Source organism: Mus caroli, chromosome 19, assembly GCF_900094665.2.
Source record: "Mus caroli chromosome 19, CAROLI_EIJ_v1.1, whole genome shotgun sequence".
Classification (NCBI taxonomy): domain Eukaryota; kingdom Metazoa; phylum Chordata; class Mammalia; order Rodentia; family Muridae; genus Mus; species Mus caroli.
The window spans coordinates 25,583,196-25,601,525 of NC_034588.1; the positions used below are offsets into that span (position 1 = coordinate 25,583,196).

Sequence of the window (18,330 nt, forward strand, 5' to 3'; positions counted from 1 at the left end):
CTGTGACTCCTTCCCAAAGTGATCAAATAAAGAGGGCAAGTTGTAACTCAAGAAGAGACCCAAGAATCATGCAATCCCCCACTAGCTTGCCCTCACGGGTTCAGCTTCATTTGCCAGTGTTTATTTCCCAAGTGTATAAAATTTTTACACCAACACGCTTCCAACTTAACTCAGCATTGCAGGCATGTTGACCACAAAGAATGGAATCGCCAGCCCTACTCATTTCATGTCTATTATTACATGGGGTCACATTTATACCTGATAGACTGTAAACTGCCCTAAGCTTGTCCTGACTCCTAAGAACCTCACTTTGTGGACCTCAGCTCTCACCTTGCTTCCCACCCTGCTGAGCACTTCTGGTAAGATGATATAAAGACCACATAGCTCCCAGACACCTCATAAAGATGGATGATAGATTCGACGTTGTTCCTGGGGTTTATATTCTAAAGTCCCATCTCTCAGCCATCATACATCAATTATCAACCAATTAGTACAAAAAGCCTCTGCTGACCCTCCTGTTCTCCCTTGTAATGATTTGCCAAGTTAACTGAAAGCTTCCCTGTTCCGCAGAGACTCTCAGTATAGCAAGAGTGTTAAATAAAGTTCACCCACAATTAGCCTCGAAAACCAAAGAGGAAATGTAAGCACATTTTACTACTTCTCCCGTGACAAAATTTCCAACAATCCCATGGGAAGAGAGCAGATGTATTAGTTAAATGAGTGAATCGTTACTCTCAAAAACTGAAATGTGAGCCCAGCTCCATAGTGATTTACTGCTGGTGGGTCAGTTATCAGTTTGATGTGACCCCTTTCTGCCGGACTACATATTTCAAGGAAGTTTCCTTTCACCAAGTCAGGCAGCTCCTGCATACGGTCTAACTTGATGGGCTTACACCAAGACCCGTCTTCTAGATGCGACTGTGGGAATGGATGAAGGTGGAATTACTTAAAAAAAGATTTCCACCAACACAAGAAAAAAAATGAGGGGAGACAGGGAGGAAGCATACTTTACGTGGAGAAAACTGACTTAATCAAAGGCCATGAGCAGGTCACACTGACCTACTGTGGGCTTGGCATTGTACCATATAATGGAATCTTTGGCCACTGGGATTAGCTTTTCTGCAAAATCTTCTGGCCCATTGGGGGATGTTTAAACTACACAGGAAAACACGGGCAACATCCAATTTTGAATTATGTTGCCTTCATGCTGAGAACAGAAGGAACACAAACAAAAAACGAGTCTGTATAAGCTTGGAGGGAAAGGCGAGGCTCTGAGCCTCTCTGTGCCAGAAGAATAGGTGACAGCATGACCAATGAGCTGCCCAGGGCGAGGAGAGAGCAATGCGCTGAGAAAGCACTATGGAGGTGGAACAGAAGCATTGTAAGTCATGGGACCAGAGAGGACTCAAACGCTGCATGACTCTGGCCATGGGAAGTTCCTTAAGTGCTCTGTACCTTTGCTGTTCATCTAGAAACTAGCATGGTAACCACTTCTACCTTCATATGCTGTTTAAAGGATTGAATAAATCAAAATACATAAAGTATTTCCATGCTTGTCCAGCACAGTGAGTACCCCATAAACCTCAGAGATCCCTGGTCTTACTAAAGAACTGAGCATCGCCAAGTCCAGGCACTAGCAGAGCTACAGCAGGTTCATAAGCACGGGATGATGGGGGATGATGAAGAGAACAGTCTTTCAGAAAACACGGAGGCAGAGCAGAGACTGAAGGCAAAAACCAAGCTACAAAGACACTGTGCTGATCACAGACTTGTGTCTATGAAGAACCAAGCAGAGCTGACAGGACAAACCCAATAATCATATTAGGAGGGAGGGGAAGGGAGAGGAGAATGTGGAAGGGACAGAGCAAGTATGAGTGCACCGGATTCCAGATCTTTTTCATAAATCCAGGTCATGCATCTTCTTAGTGAGCTATTTCCCTTCAAGCCAATGCAAACCAAAGGTTACAAGGAAAATCACAATGTCACCTGCTAGTGACATGTGTCACCAAATGAACCAATGTAAGTTCCTTCTGCCAGAGAGCTGTGGCTCACTGAGTACTTGCTACATAAAAGATAAAGATTATAGATTGCAGAGAACTAATAAGGCAGATGTAGTCCAAAGCCACAAATACAGTTAGGAAGTATCTTCTTGAACGGTACTTAAAAGTCATGATACTTAAGTCCCTAGACAGTAAACACAACTGATGGTATTTCCAGTTTCTGCATTACAAGAGCTGGAAATATCAGTTTGCCCCCCTGTCCATACTCCCTCAAAGTACGTTACCAGGAAAAGTTTCTAATTTTCTGTCTTTTTGAAAGACTGCGCCCCACCAAGGAAGGATACAGCACTATCACGGAGTAAAATGACCTGTTGTTTTATAACAGTTTCCTCCAAAATTGAAACACTCCTTCCTGCTTGTGGAGGTCCTAAGAAGAAAAGTAAACAATTCAGAATAGCTTCAGGAAATCCCTGAAACTGACTAGATTCACAAGGCCTTTCTCCAGCAGGGTAAACAATAAAAGGTGAGAGTTCGTCTTCAACAAGCTAGTGGCAAAGACCAACCAGGCAACCTGGAAGAGATTTAGACCAACCTGGGCACCTGGAAAGGAGACTTTCTCCAACCCACTGCGCTGTCCATACGCTATGCAGTTTTCTCTAGCTTCTCTGCTTTTGTGAGCTGTCACCCATGCTGGGACAGGCTTGGTGAGGGCTTTGAATAATGATTTAAGTAATGACTTTGGTAATGGTCTTTGAGTCATTTCTGCTCCTATAAACAACCCCTCACCCATACTCCTGTAAGCCAATGAAACTCACTGGCTCACCAAGTTGTACTTGGGTGGTGTCCGTACTTTGGTTTGTAATGGGCTCCCTCCCTATCTATGGTGAGTCGATGCATGTGTTACATCTCACCAGGGAAAGTTTTGTCATGAAATACCCTTCTCCACCAAATCATGATGGCCTGGATCTTTTAGGGTATTTTATCCCATGATGTCACTGAAAGCCCACAGAGTCGGGAAAGTATATTAAAAGTACAATGCAGATAATATAATGAAGCTGGGGTCCTTTGAGGTTTCAGGACTTTCTTAGCCCTTATACATGGCAACTGGGAAAGCTCCTGGTGCCTTAGTCTCTGACACAGGCGGAAAAACGCACCAAGAGCTTAAGAACACCTGACCAGAAAGGAGCATCTGGACCATCAAGGGACACAGCTGCCATGACACAGCTACAGGTCCCTTAGATTTCTCACACCTAATCCCTGCCTACCCAGGATACAGCTCTAGTTTTCCTTGACTACCTTAAGAAACTTTGCCTGCTGATCTCATTCCTACTTCAGGGACAGGGAGCTTTGAAAAGAAGGAGTAGAATTCCCTTTTCTTACAATGCCCCTCCTAGAGTGATAATATAATCCCAACCCCTCCTAGAGTGATAATTAATACAATCCCAATCGGTATAATTTCAATATGGTAGTCTGCCTCTGTAATAGCTCATTTTGTTGCCTGTAAGATCCACAAGAATCTCATCCCGCGTCATCCAGTGAAGAACACGGTGGCTTGGGATCTGCTCAGGAGAAGCTTGCCTCGACTTGCAAACACTGGATTATTTCACAGCATGTTTTCTTTTGGTTTTTTGGTCCTCTCTCTCTCTCTCTCTCTCTCCCTACTTCCCTCCCTCTCCCTCCCTCTTCTTCCTTCCCTCTCTCAAGATTAAAGAAAAGTAGCCTAACCTACTCAACATAAGCTACTGGAATATTTTAATTATTTAATACCTGGTTGGGAAGCCGGGTCTCCACCAATGTTTCAGAGTAGATCCAGTTCCTTAGTGGCTAAGCGTACTTGAGGAATTACCAACAAAAGGTGACACCTGTACTATCTGTAAAGTTTGTTCTTCCACCTTTTACTTGGCCTCCTTGTCAAATGGTTACAAAGGGTCAATCCACAAGTAGTTATGAACTTTATATTCATTTTGTCAAACTTAAGTCACTTACACTCTTAAGAAATGGAAAGGAGACTGCTTCACTCCTAGAAACCCCTGAAGGGGTTCCTTTGTCTCCTCAGACAAATACCCTCTGGTTCCTCCCACCTATCAACCCTGTCTCAAGCTCTACAGTCCATTTCAGTAGCTGAAGTTCACAGGCTGAGCTACTGCTTGTTCAGGCACCTGCATCAAGAACACAAAGTCAACACTACTGGAGTTTGTCCTCTCTTCTAGCTCTGAAGGATGCCTAAATCCACTGGGAATAACAAGTGCTCAGAAGGCACAAACCTTCCCCAAAAAGAGAGAGTTTCCCAAGGAGGAGACAGAAGGAAGGGAGAGAGAGCGAAAGAAGAACCAGCTACCACCTAGGAACATCAGTTTAATGGTCCCTGGATCAGAGAAGTGGTTCCCAGAGGAAGGCAATAGGGATGAAGGAATGATTCCCTGCCAAGATGCAAAAGCCATTCCTTGGACTCTGGGACTCTAAGAACCTGCAAAGCATTCTGTGTCAAAGAGAAAACAAGGGCTGGGTCCATCCACAACTCAGGAGAAATCTGACAGAGAAGCTATGAGTTTTCTGCTCTGTTCAAGGATCCTGGAATATCATTTAAGCGTCAAAAAAACAAGTTACCTCACTAACAATGACTGAGACTAAATATCTCACAAACCATTTCCCATTGTGTGTATGTGTGTGTGTGTGTGTGTGTGAATTATTTAAAATAGTAAGTCACTTAAACTACAAATTCATTTAAAATAAGAACAATATAAAGCCTGAAATAACTACCTTTTAGTTAAAAAAACATAGCACTGTATGAAATGATATAATGTTAACCAAACTAACAAAACAACAAACAAGGGTCAAATATCACAAACCCCAACTCACAGGCAACCTGGCACTGTAAGACTTCTTCTTTTATCTAATGCTGTTTGTGAACTTAGGAGAGAAAGGAAGGAACCTAAGCGGGTGCACAACTCAAGGTGAGTTAGTATTGGTGACTGTGACTGAATTACCCTGCACATGCTCAGTTAGCCACGTTGCTTGCAGTAACTTCCAACCAATAATGGCTGGAATAGGAGGGAAGAGCACTGTGCCATCACAAATTCCTTCTAGGCAAACACAAAAGCAGGGGCTGGAGAGACAGCTTCACTGGTAAAAAAAACTTGCCTTGCAAGCATAAAGAACAGAGTTGATGCCCAGCAGTCACACAAAAGCCTGCAGAGTGGTGCATACTCTAACTTCATTGCTGGGGCTCAGGAGGCAGGAGGGTTCCTGGGGTTTGCTAGTCAAACTAGTCTAGTCAAATCCGTGCATTCCAGGCTCAATGTAAGACTCAAAATATAAGGCAGAAAGCCATTAAGGATGGATATTGAGCTCTGACCTTCATAGGCATATGTGCACCCACCCTCGTGAACACATACCCCTCCCCCAATAACAGCTCACCAGCTAGAGAGATGACTCAGCAGTTAAAAGCACTAGTTCCTCTCCCAGCAGACCCTTGTTTCAATTCCCAGCACCCACAAAAGACAGCTCACGATTGTGTGTGACTGTATACTCCAGTCCAGGGTAATCCAGTGCTGTCCTCTGGCCTCCATGGGCACTGCATGCAAGTACTGCCCAACATTCATGAGGGTGTACACACACACACACACACACACACACACACACACACACACACCATATTAAAGCAATGTTGTGGATACAGCCGAGCTAATACATTTTTATGCCCTTAGATTATTCAGGGTGGGGGGGGGGGAATCCAAATTGTGAGTTATGCCTAGGTTCTCCCCGGGGATGGGGGAGAATACTTATTAAAAAGGGAGTGTTAGTTACTTATCTGAATTTGAATACCAAAGCTGGAAACCAAGGTGAGTAGGAAGGGGATGCTAAGTGGCTTCTTACGTCATTAATAATGTATGACTTCTCAGAAAAGAACAAATAACGCAGTTGAAGACATTTAAGCCCTTATGTCCTTCAGTAAATAACAAGAAAATAAGATGCTTCCATCTCGCAGAAGATCGTGTACATAGAGTTCTGAATTTGATACATGCAGTACCTCTTTGTCTCCCTGCGGCAGGTGAGGAGGTTGATAAGCAGGACATTTCTTTCTTAAATGTTCCGTAATAAGACAAAATTAGCTACAGGGAAATACCTCACTTTGATTTTTCTTGTAACAGGAAAGGATGGAGTATACTGAAAGAAATTCATACTTTGCAATCAATTATTACCTTATGGTGGCTGAGTTAGACTAGCTCCCACTGGTGGGCAGGACGATGGAGGCAGGAGGATATTACCAGGCAGCATTTAACTACTCAACTGTCCTTCAACCGTTCCACATTAACCGCGGCAGGACCTTGCTAACTGTACATTCTCAAGCTGGAGTCTCTGTGCTTCCAAACTAAATCACCTACGTGTATGAAATTTTACCATTTCCAGATATGTATGTTTCAGGAAAAAAAAATCTAAGAAATCAAATTATGTTTTAAGGCTAAAGGGCTAATGAGGAAATCTGTTGCTTTGGCCAACTTTCACAAGGATCTGCCCTCACTTCTTCACTGGTATGACAGCAGCCAGACTTGCTTTGGAAATACTCCTCTTGGAAAATACAAAACTAAAAAAAAGGAAAGCATTTCTTCCTTGATATCTACCTTCAATAAAGTATAACTGACAGTTTGAAGTACAGAAGGCGGAATCTGCTGGGTGCGGTGACATATCCTTGCAATGCCAGTGCCTGAAAAGGACCAGAACACCACTAGTTTGAGGCTAGCTAGTTCCCGGGCAGCCTAGGTTACACAGTGAGATCCTATCTTCAAAACACACACATACACAAAGATGAGCATTAGAATATCTAAGTTTTATGGTACATAAAGTGCAGCCTGTAGTAGTCAAATACAGGGAGGGGGTGTGTTTAGTGAAATAATCATTACGAAGTAGTTTACACATCCCTCGTATCACATGGTTACCTATGTCTGTGTGCTAAAATTTTAATCTAGCCTCATGATAAATGCCAAGTATACACTATATCACCATACTGCCAACAGCAAATGGTAGATCTCAATTTAATCAGCTTGCAAGAAATGAAACTTTCTAGTATTTTGTTATTTCCTTGTCCTACCCCAATCCCTTCTTGAGTCTCACTACTCCACATTCCACATATCGGAAGGTCCTCTGGGAACTATCTTTCATGGAGAGCCCATCATTTCCTTCCTTCTGCTATCAAGCACACCAAACAATCTATGCTAGAATTGTTAAAATATCCAAGAGGTTTTTGCTCTGTGTTCAGAATTCTAGTATCTAGTGATGAGAAAGCAAAAGGAATGGCCAACGACTTCCCCTTTCCATTTAAACAGCGAGATCACTTCTGTTTCATAAAATTTTCCCACCATCTTATTTTATTAAAACAAACAAACAACAACAACAACAAAACAATTGTGTCAGAGGATTTAAGGGAGGGAGGGACGGAGGGAGGGAGGGAGGGAGGGAGGGACGGAGGGAGGGAGGGACAACTGGGATGATTCCTGTAGGGCCTGAGAAGTAAAGGCACAGGGCAGATTGGGAAATCTGGCCTGAGTGGTGTTCTGTCATCTGACACCAGCAGTCAGAGGAATGTTAGTAACACCTCCATCCAGAGGAGAGAAGAATAGAGTTTGAAAGAAGTAGGAAAAGAAGACGTATAATTCAGCCTGACGGACTTGTTTTTTGACACGTAGCCTTGAAAAGAACAATTTTACCTCAGAAACTTGGCAAATGTGAGCTGATTTTTTTTTTGATAAGTTGAAACATGCATGCTCCTACACACATGGAGAAAGAGAGGGAGGCAGAGAGAGGCCAGGTATCCAAGACAGGGGGGGCTGTCAGGTTTCTTGTCTCTGTGTCATTTCTGTTTAGTTGGTCAGATGAAAATTCAAAACCATATAATTAGACGGTTGTTTATACATGATTAAGCATGAGCTCACTGCTCTCCACATGCCAAAAAGTCAGAGAGTTGTTGAGGGCAAGAAGGAACTATTAATAAAAGGAAATAAAGCCATAATACATTTTTCACTTATGAATAAAAATAATTCAAAGGTCTCTGGGTTAAAAAAAAAAAGACTGGAAATACCAACCATGGCTAGGGGCAAGAAACTAGATGATTTTATAGTGACTAGAATTTGAGAATTTGGGAGATATAAAAGCCTAAGCCACTGATAAGTAAAAGCTTTTCCTCCAGTTTTTAATCTCGTTTTTTTCACTTCTTGTAAATATAAATCACAGTGAGAACATAAAACACTTACCTGTATTATATTTCTTTAGAATTATGGGAAATACGCGAGCAAGAACACAGAGTTCATTTACAAGCATGATTTTATTCTTTATAACTGTCTCTACCAGGAATCCTCTCTGGAGAAACCAAGAGCTGGCAGTAACTGTGGAAAAGGCCCGCTTTTTTATTTTTGTCCCCGACCCCCTTTCCACTGCGGCAGAGTTTTTTTGTCCCCAGACTAAGTGAGCCCATCAAAAGCAAAGTTTATCTGAGTAAAACCTCCACATAGCTCAGGCAGAATTTCCCAGGTCTCCTAGAGGATCTGTGATGCGAAAAGTCCATCAACTACTTGTTGACTTCACCTCCCCATACAGAGACGGACAGTGGCCAAACCTTTCAGATGACAGAAAGACCTCATCCAAGCCAGTTTGCTACTTAACTCTCCCTTAGAGCCACTGCTGTTGCTTTCCCAAGTGGGAAAACTCACCAACCAGGAAAGACAATCTGAGGAGGATAGCCTGGCAAACGAGAACATAATCTTAGAGGTGATCCAGTTCTTTTGCCTGCCTGTGCCATGACTAAGTACTTGTACACACTGCTATGATAGATCAGAGAGACAATATACAGCCACGAGACAATCTAAAGTGAAAAACAGCATCCAAAGAGCCCAGTGTCTAAGCAGCATCAACACTGCCTTTTACAGCCTGACTCCCAGCAGAACCAAGTTCTCAAGTCACATCAGTTTCTAGCCGGCCAGAGACCTCCAAATTCTATCTCTCTCTCTTTCTAACCTTTCCTTCCCCCCCCCCCCCACTTCTCCTCTTTCTCCCTCTTCCCCCCCTCCTCTCTCACTGGAGCAGTTCTGGTCTGATTCCAGAGGGATCTTCAATCACCTGCTGTACTCATCAGAACCACAAACCGGAAGCCTTAAGTGAAAGCCCTCCTGATACAGAGATGACCAGGGCACCTGCCTGAAGATAAACAAATGAGTGCTTAAGTAATGTAGCAATGCTGCTTCCCAGGCCCTGGGATTACCAGGGTCTTGCATCAGAAGGCTACTTTGTACTGGGTTCTTCAGGGTTGTCTACATTGTTGCCATACTTTGTCTAACTCAGTTCCTAACGCCACCCAAAGCTGAGGGGGAAATGCACACAGACTCATTACACCAGCAACTCCAACATTTCTGTCTTTAGCACTGAAAGAGGGGGAGAAAAATCTTATTAAATAAATAAATATGGATTACGTGAAAGAGTTTAATATCTACTCTAGTTCCCGATAAGACGTGCGATAATTCATTCCTAAACAATGTGTGGCATGTAACTCAAAACCGTTTTCATCAATAATTAATATTAATAATTAACAAGTATAAACAACAAGAAGCCCTTTTGGAAATGTTTCAGCTGGGTCCTTTCCTCATTCCAGCGGCTGCCCATTGCCCCTCTCTCCCCTCTATGTGGGGTTAATAACTAAACCTCCCTCATCTCTGACATGCAACACTACCCAGCAGCAATCCTCCCAAGAATGTGTTCGGAGATGCAGAAGAATGAAGACTTCTCAAGTCACCTGGACCTGGCAGATGGATTTCTGCTTTCGCAGTTGTGAACACAGAGCCTGACAGTGGCTTCTCTTTCTCTCCAGCACTTCTCTATCAGGCGGACTCCCTCTGTCTTTAAAGTGCCTCGTTTAAAAAAAGACTAAACACCCCTCTAGATAAACAGCAAAGGAAAAGATAATTCAATAACTCCTCACAACAAGCCAAAAGGAATGTGTCCGGACGTTTCTTAACTGACACACAATAACAACACTAATTTATGAGGCACACTGTGATGCTTTGATACAGATACCAAGAATTTGACTTTGTATGCATTCCAAACAATGTTCGAGTTGACTTTTAGAAACCTATACTGCCACTCTTTCTCCCTTTGGCTGTGTGTGACGGCATCTTCCAAGTCGTCAAGTCCATCTCACACCAAATTAAAGGCCACTTTACCAGCCATCTCATAGTTTCCAGCTACACAAGCCTAATGCCTGTTATTTAAAACTTGAAGCCCACTACAACTGATCTCCTTTGGCCATTCATTCTTCCATTGACGTGTAGGTTATATAGGTAATATCTTTAGAGGTTTTGAAAATCCAGTCTCCTGCATATTCATATTTACAACAAACAGAAATTGCAACCCGGGCTCGTTCCTCGACCTACCTTCATCCTATGAATTACCATCACTCTTTGAAACAATGGTCAGAGTCCACAGCAAAGGCACCTCAGGCTTAAATTATTCATGGTTCTGAGTATTCAAAGTCCTTGCACAGTAGGCCTCCTCAGAACACTTGTGGGTGTGGAGGTGTTTACATCTTGCTGTTTCCTGGGGATCTCAGAAGGCTGCAAGGCCTACTTTGCATACATTCCCAGGGCCACTTGCTCAGGAGGTTTTTATGAAGTGCAGGCAACAGGCACAATCAGGGCTGCTAAGAGGCTGGCAGCAAAGAGCTTCTAACAAACGCAGCCTAAGAAACAATGTCTCCCTTCAAGTGGAACTGCTGGCTGAAGTCAGCCAGTACAGACCAGCGAGAACAATGCTGGGCAGGTCATTAACTTGCCTGGGTCAGAGCAGACTGCGGTGAGCTCACCCACCTTTCTGCAAGCCCCATTTTAGCTGCTGAGTTTATACAAATAAAACCCGTAATTTTCTAATGGCTGAACTAGGAATGTGTTCTAAAATAGCTTAAGTCTCTGCAAACCCTGCACAAGACACGTGGGGAATTCACCAAGATGCCTCTACAGTCTGTTGTTCAAATGTGCACACAGCTCTGTGAGAGCTACAAACCTATTAAGTGGAAAACAAGGAACCACATAAACACACCAGAGCAGGGAGGGCTTTTCAGGGGCTTCGTGTTGTTTCTGTTGTGTTGTTTTGTTTTGTTTAAGTGAGGTGCTTACTGTGGCATTACGTTTTCCTCTCTTTCCTTTCTCTTTGGCAGAAAAGACTGGGGTTAGTTGTTAAACTGCACAAAGAAGTTAACATTTAACCTAAGGGCTGGGAATGTCTGAGCTCCTAGGCCTCCCTCCCCCTTCTCACTGGAGACAAAATGGCTTCAGAAAAAAAAAAAAACAATCTTCCTGATTCTGTCTGATTTGGGATGAGCTCTGGCTGCCATCGTTTCCTTCTTCACTCAGGGCCATATCCCACATCTCACCACAGGGCCCCCTATACACACTCTCCAGCCAGGCCTTCTCCCCAGTCTATGCTAGCCCATCCCCAAGTCCCCAGTATTCCCAGCCACAAAAACACAACTCAAGTGTTGCCTCTTCCTTGAAATCAGTTTCCCAAGTTTCTACCTTCCAGTCCAAGTTCAAAGTGCATCACCCCCTCTTTTGTCTCCTAGGCAACACTATTTTATGCATCTTTTATTAAGTTATTGATTGGGTCTACTGCACATAGCTTTATGTTACCCTTCCCAATGACTATCAACTAGATGAGGATAGACAATGTGCCTTATCTACCTCCATTCCTACTATCTACCCCTGAGTTCAGGCCACAGTTTCTTGTAGAGGATGGGCAGTCACCAATGACCACCCCATGCCTGAAGCACGTTTCAGTACAAGTGGATGAGCAGAAGGCAAAAGAAGACTAGGATTTTATAATTTGAAGTAGGACAAGATAATAACATTGAAATGCGATGCTCCTTGAGAAGCTGAGAGGGGCGACATGGCCAAGAGCAGGGTGGCCTCCTCTCGCTGCCCCAGCCATTTCTAACCTCCCTGTGGCCCTCACTCCCCACAAACACACTCCACACCTGAGGAACCCACAGCTCCCCACTGCTGCAGCGATTTCCAAAGCGCTTGATGTGTCACCTTTCAGTGAAGCTCTTTGCAAAAACAAGTACAAACCCTATGTCCCAGCCCTCTCCCCTTTCTTAGATAGCTCGAGGACCTGCAAGAGAATTAGCTGGGAACAGATGAACACATTTCCTTCCAGACACTGTCATGGTTGCAACTAATATACTTTCTACCAATACTAATGACTCACTTATGCGTTTAAAAAAAAAACAATATTAATGAAAGGCTTGCTGGGTGGCCTTCTATTTCAACTAATTTTACAATCTGAATATAATCGTCCCATTTCACAGAGGAGCAAACCAACAGTGAGAGAGTACAGTGCTTGCTAAGAGTGAGAACATGAAGGTATAGTAGTTAGGGTTGCTGTGATGAAACACCATGACCGAAAGCGAGAACGGGTTTATTTGACCTACTCTTCCAAATCAACATTCATCATTGAACTTGGGGCAGGAACTCAAACAGGGTAGGAACCTAGGGGTCAGAGCTGATGCTGAGGCCATGGAAGGGTGTTGCTCAGTGAGCTTGTTCCGTGTGGCTTGCTCAGCCTGCTTTCTTGTAGAACCCAGACCACAAGTCCAGAGAGGACACCACCCACAATGGATCGGGCCCTTGCCCATCAATCACTAAGAAAATGTCCTACATGCTTGCCTACAACCTGATCTGGAAGCATTATCCCAACTGAGGTTCCCGCCCCTCAGATGACTTTAGCTTGTGTCAAGCTGACATAAAATCACCAGTGCAGAAGCCAAGTAGACCAAATGGAAAGCATACACAGATATGCCTGTCTTTAAGCTTTGACACCAATGAACAAGCACTTGTACGTTGAAAGGATGGAGGGTGGTCAGAACCCAGGCTTCTCTGAGATGGACCAAACATGTGTAGCCTTCAGCAGCTCAGCTTTATATATAACCAACAGACAGGAGCAGCCTCTGAATCTACTCTGTGTAGGGATCATCAAGTCTCATGTCTTCACATACAGACAGACTAACACTAGTAAAACCTAGACAGAACATGGTGATGTGTATCCCATGTCAATCTCTCTGACTTCATTTTGGGTGCAGAAGGCATGCTTGTTTGTTCATTCATTCATCTATTTATTCAGGATCTAACTGCCTGGGGTCAGTGGTAAACTAAATCAAGAGAACTGTAGCACAAACTGGTGATTAGTAAAATATGATTTAAAAAAAAAGGTTCTGAAGAAACTAAAGGGTAGATGGTGGTAGGGATGATCACAATGATGATACTGAAAGCAACGCATGAGAATACACATCTACCTGAGTCTTTCTATAGAAAAGACTTAGTGACTTATTGTTCATTCAGTAGCCTTGAGTACAACTCACTGGTATTCAGCAATGTACAGAAACCTATGCCATACACACACCCTTGTAGGAACACAGTCAGTGCTTCAAGCACAGTAAGAAGTAGATAAAGATAAAAACGATCATCACTGAACAAATTCCTATGCAAACCTGACCTTTTATAAGACCAGTTTCTACCAGACAACATACTTTGGAAGTACAACACATATAAGCTGGCCTACAGCTCTTTTCCAAAAACTCTTCCTCAGTAGTCTATATTGTCATCTTGCAGAACTACAACTACATCACAGTACTTACTTGTAGAGTCTGACCAGCCAGCAACAGCCCCAGGCAAACAGCAACTGTTCTCTCCTTTCACTCTCCAGTAAAAACATTACCACGAAGAAGACAGAAGTTTGGGTACTTGGTCAGGCCGGCTCTGCAGAAGAGGCCAGAAAACCTTGTCCCAGCAAAGTCATTGAGTCCCATTTGATCTGTGATTATGAGCTGAATAAATTTGGCCAAATCCCTTCAACCAGCATGGTGACATAGAATGGTAACATAGAATGAACTAGCTAGCTCCTGGCCCTGTGAAAACCCAATGTTCAACAAATGCTAATTTCCCTCCACCCCTGCAGTTCACATCTGAAAAACCTTAACCTCTTACAACCTAAGAAAACTACCTTGAAACTAGAATTAGTGATAAAAACAATTACAAGGGTTCTTCGATGAGAAACAGATGTATCCATGCCCCCTCGAGACTCTGAATTCCAAATGTAATGAACCAGGAAGAAAGATTAGATACAATGTACACAACTTCTTTGTTTTACAGACATTAAAACTCAAATCCACAGAGGTAAAGTGGCTGCCCAGCCAAGCAATATCACAGTCAGTCCATGCACAAAGAAAGTTGCTGGCACACAAGTGAACCTGCTTTCTTCTGTAGCCTGCTACCTTTATTGGCTATAAATTAAGAGTGAAGCTTACTAGAGTAAACACTTTGGAGGCATATAAAAATATCTTTCACCTGATATCAAAACAGTTAAGAGAACATGGTAGGACCTACCTAGTGAGCGGTGGGTTTAGAAGTGTTCCTGAAAGGTAGAGAGCTGCATGAAGGAGGGGTGAACAGAGAGCAGTGGACAGGGCAGGAGAAACAATGAAACGGTAGAGGCGCCACATTTTAGCTGTGCCTAAAGATCAATTGATTTAAAAGTTCAAGTGAGATCTGAAAACTGTCCCAGAAAGATATCTCTCTCTGCCTTTTGTCTTCACAGCCAAAGCACTCAAAATCCTTCCTTCCCACAGATAAGGCAAGGCGCTCTGCCTCTGCAGAAGCAAAGAGGGCTGAAGAGAGCTGAGCCTCAGTCACACTTTACACGAAGAGATTCGGAGGAGAGGGGGGGATTTGCCCATGTTCTTAAACCTGAAGTTGGAGAAGAACCGTGATTAACCCCAGGTTTCAATAGAACAGAGCAGGCTTGCATCTCTGCCAAATGTAAATGTGCCATGAAGCCACCATAGGGGTTACTCTGGAACAGCAAGCCCCTTGCTAAGAAGAGGAGAAAAGGTTTTCATTTGAGCATATCAAGCTTGACAGAAGAGTTTTTTAAAAAGATTTCCATCTCAAAGGGAGTTTACAAGTAGTGGGTGAGGCTAGAGGCTCTTCTTTCCTGGCATTGTAAGAATGGCAGAACAATCATCCAATTAGCAGCTATGGGCTGAGGGGCTTCCTTTGCCTTGTGGCCTTACTTTCTTTGTCTTTTGCTCTAAAGAAAAGCTCTGCCTTCAGGAGTCTGGAAGAATGGAAGGGATCCTCGCTGTGTTGATGAGTTTGGATGGAGCCCCTGGCACGGAGACTTCGCCTGGTACTGAAGCATCAGAAGCAACTGTGCCTAGTTAACCCGCTCTTACTCTCTCCAGCAGGAGCAGCCCTGGGGGAGACAGAAAATGGGCGTCTGGAGTGAAGACACTCAGGCCTTCTTACGCCAAATGCTTGCTCACAGGCCTAGAAGACATTAAAAATATCACATAACCAATATTGAACTCCATTCAACAACTACTGGAGAGAGGCCCAGTTCACATGGGTCTTTCAAACCCTCCCAAAACCTTTATCTCTCCCAGACAACCCACAAGTAACACATTTCTCCACAGCCATCAGATCCTCTAACAGTCAGACTTAGGAAACTGGTGACCATCGTTCTTCCCGTATCCCTCAACCATGAAGGACACAGTAACCCCGAGAAAGCAGAAATGTAGCCAAGTCACAGGAAGTACTTTCTTAGAAATCAGAAGGGATGGAGGACTCTTTGTGAAGCACAGAGCTGTTATCTTTGGAAGAGGTCAAGGAGGACCAGGTGCTCAGGATACAGCAAAGGATTCAGGATGGAGAAGAGGGAGATGTCTAGTCTCCCTACTTAGTGTGAAATGGGGGTGATGTAAACTTAACTTCTCTAAATCATACAAAGAAGTAAATGAGTTACCAAATCCCTTGCAGCTTAAACATGTCTAAATAAACATTGCGTTTACTCTTCTCAGCAAATTAAATTTCAAAAGTGCTATAAAAGAAAATTAAATTTAATATGATGACAAGACATAACATACGTGACATACACAGTAAGTTTCTTATATACTATCTATTATAAACATCAAAAATATAATTCAAAAAAATCCAAATTCCCAATAACAGCATGTAATATAAAGAATGCTACACTGTCTCCATGAAGATATAAATATAGATACATACATGTTCCTAGGAGTGAAAAATAAATATAGCAAAGAATGTTGATGCTTCTAAACTACTTTAGAGTTTACTGTAGTCTCAGCTTCTGCATTATTGATACTTTATTGGAGGGAGGTACACTGGGTGGCAGAGGAGGTTGAGAAGGACGGGTTAGAGTTAATACAGAGCAGATTCGAAAGATCATGACCTCAGATATATAATAATTAGCACATGAGGTCATTATAAACTAATAAGGAAAGGGATCAATAAAAAGTGAAAGGGCAACCTGTGACACAGCTGAGTGGGAAAGGAACGTTGATTTTCCATTTACGTTACAAATGTTTCTGATGATCTGATGCTGAGGTAGAAAGCCATTTTGTAACTTGGCATTCTCAAAGCAATAGCATTGCTTTCTATGGCTCTTGGAATTGAATGGTCTGTGTGGAGTCTCCTAGGGCAGTGCAGTCAGATGTACCTGAAGGCTGGATGGATATCTAAAGCCACTCACCTCCATGCTGCCAAGGATGCTAGCTGTCAGCACTGGGCTCAGCTGGAGCCGCAGTGGGAGCACAGGGCCATGGTTCATGACTTGGGCATCTCACAGAATGGTGGCCATTCCAAGAGGTGGAAAGCAGAGCCTTTCATATCAGTTAAGGACCATGCCATTGGGGCTTGAGAGATGGAAGCGGGAAGCAGGAAGTGAGCAGCAGGGCTGGATGTAAAGCCTTTGGTGTACCAACATTGAGATCTGACCTCAGAGCCCCAGCACCCATCTAAAAACTGGCCGAGACCACTGAGAAAGCAGAGACATGTGAGTTTGGGGGACTCACTGAACAGCCAGTGGAGCTAAAACACTGAGTTTCTGATCCCATGAGAAATCCTGTTTCAACAAGTAAAATGGAGAGGGATGGAGAAAGATATCTAATGTTGTCCTTTGTTCTCCACATATGCAAGTATGGATGAGTATGCTTATCCACACACATGAAGCCCTACACACACACACACACACACACACACACACACGAGAGAGAGAGAGAGAGAGAGAGAGAGAGAGAGAGAGAGAGAGAGAAATACAAGAATGTGCTTTCATTTTAATCCCAGGTGTGGGATAGTTTCTGTGATTGGGTGATGTTTGGAATTCTGGGAACTTTTCAGAGAGTATTTGGTAGAACCCCAATATGTGCTTGGTTGGTTGGTTGTTGTTGGTCACAGTTTGTTAAGTAGTTGTGTGCAAAGAGGAAACAACAACAAGAAGAAATTAAGATGTCCTGACAGAGAAGATCAAACTTGTCCCCAAGGAACTCAACACCCCTAATCAGCAGGAAGTATCTAACAATAACACTGCCTCCTTTCGAACAAATTACCCATAGAGGAGATACAGAGACAAAGTGTGGAAGAAAGGCCATCCAGAGACTGCCCCACCTGGGGATACATCCCATATACAGTTACCAAACCCAGACACTATTGTGGATACCAACAAGTGCTTGCTGACAGGAGCCTCATATAGCTGTCTCCTGAGAGGCTCTGCCAGAGCCTGACAAATACAGAGATGGATGCTCTCAGCCAACCATTGGACTGAGCATGGGGTCCCCAATGGAGGAGCTAGAGAAAGAACCCAAGGAGCTGAAGAGGTTTGCAGCCCCATAAGAGGAGCAACAATATGAACCAACCAGTACTCCCAGAGCTCCCAGAGACTAAACCACCACCCAAAGACCTGCATATGTTGCAGAGGATGGCCTTGTCAGACATCAATGAGAGGAGAGACCCTTGGTCCTGTGAGGGCTCTATGCCCCAATGTAGAGGAATGCCAGGACAGGGAGGTGGGAGTGGGTGGGCTGGTGAACAGGGGAAGGAAGGATGGGATAGAGGGGGTTTCAGAGTGGAAACCAGGAAAGGGGATAATATTTGAAATGTAAATAAAGAAAATGTCTAATAAAATTAAAAAAAAAAAAAAACAATGTACCCTTTCCAGCCACTGACTTTATTTGGAGATCTCCTTTCCTCTCTATCATTTTTTTTCTTTCTTATCTAGTGTTAGGGGGTTGTCTTAGTCAGGGTTTCTATTCCTGCACAAACATCATGACCAAGAAGCAGTTGGGGAGGAAAGGGTTTATTNAGAGAGAGAGAGAGAGAGAGAGAGAGAGAGAGGAAGAGCGAGCTAAGCTCACTTCTGCTTTGTTACTGGCCACACAAGTCTCAAGACCCACCAAGGTTCAGAAGGCAAGACAAACAGACTCTTTTCTTGGCTGTGGAAT

At 43.5% G+C, this 18,330-nt stretch overlaps 1 protein-coding gene across 3 annotated transcripts in view; it reads right to left on the reverse strand.

The window, feature by feature from the left end:
• The window catches only part of Glis3 (GLIS family zinc finger 3), a 421,415-nt gene that overhangs the window by 293,774 nt on the left and 109,311 nt on the right, over positions 1-18,330 (reverse strand). Inside the window, exon 1 of one of the 3 annotated variants that reach the window (XM_029472441.1) lies at positions 10,418-10,470. The exons of the other annotated variants lie outside the window; for them this stretch is intronic. The gene's annotated coding sequence lies outside the window, so the exon portion shown is untranslated. Of the gene's footprint in view, positions 1-10,417; positions 10,471-18,330 lie in introns of those variants that run through there. 3 annotated transcript variants of the gene reach the window in all.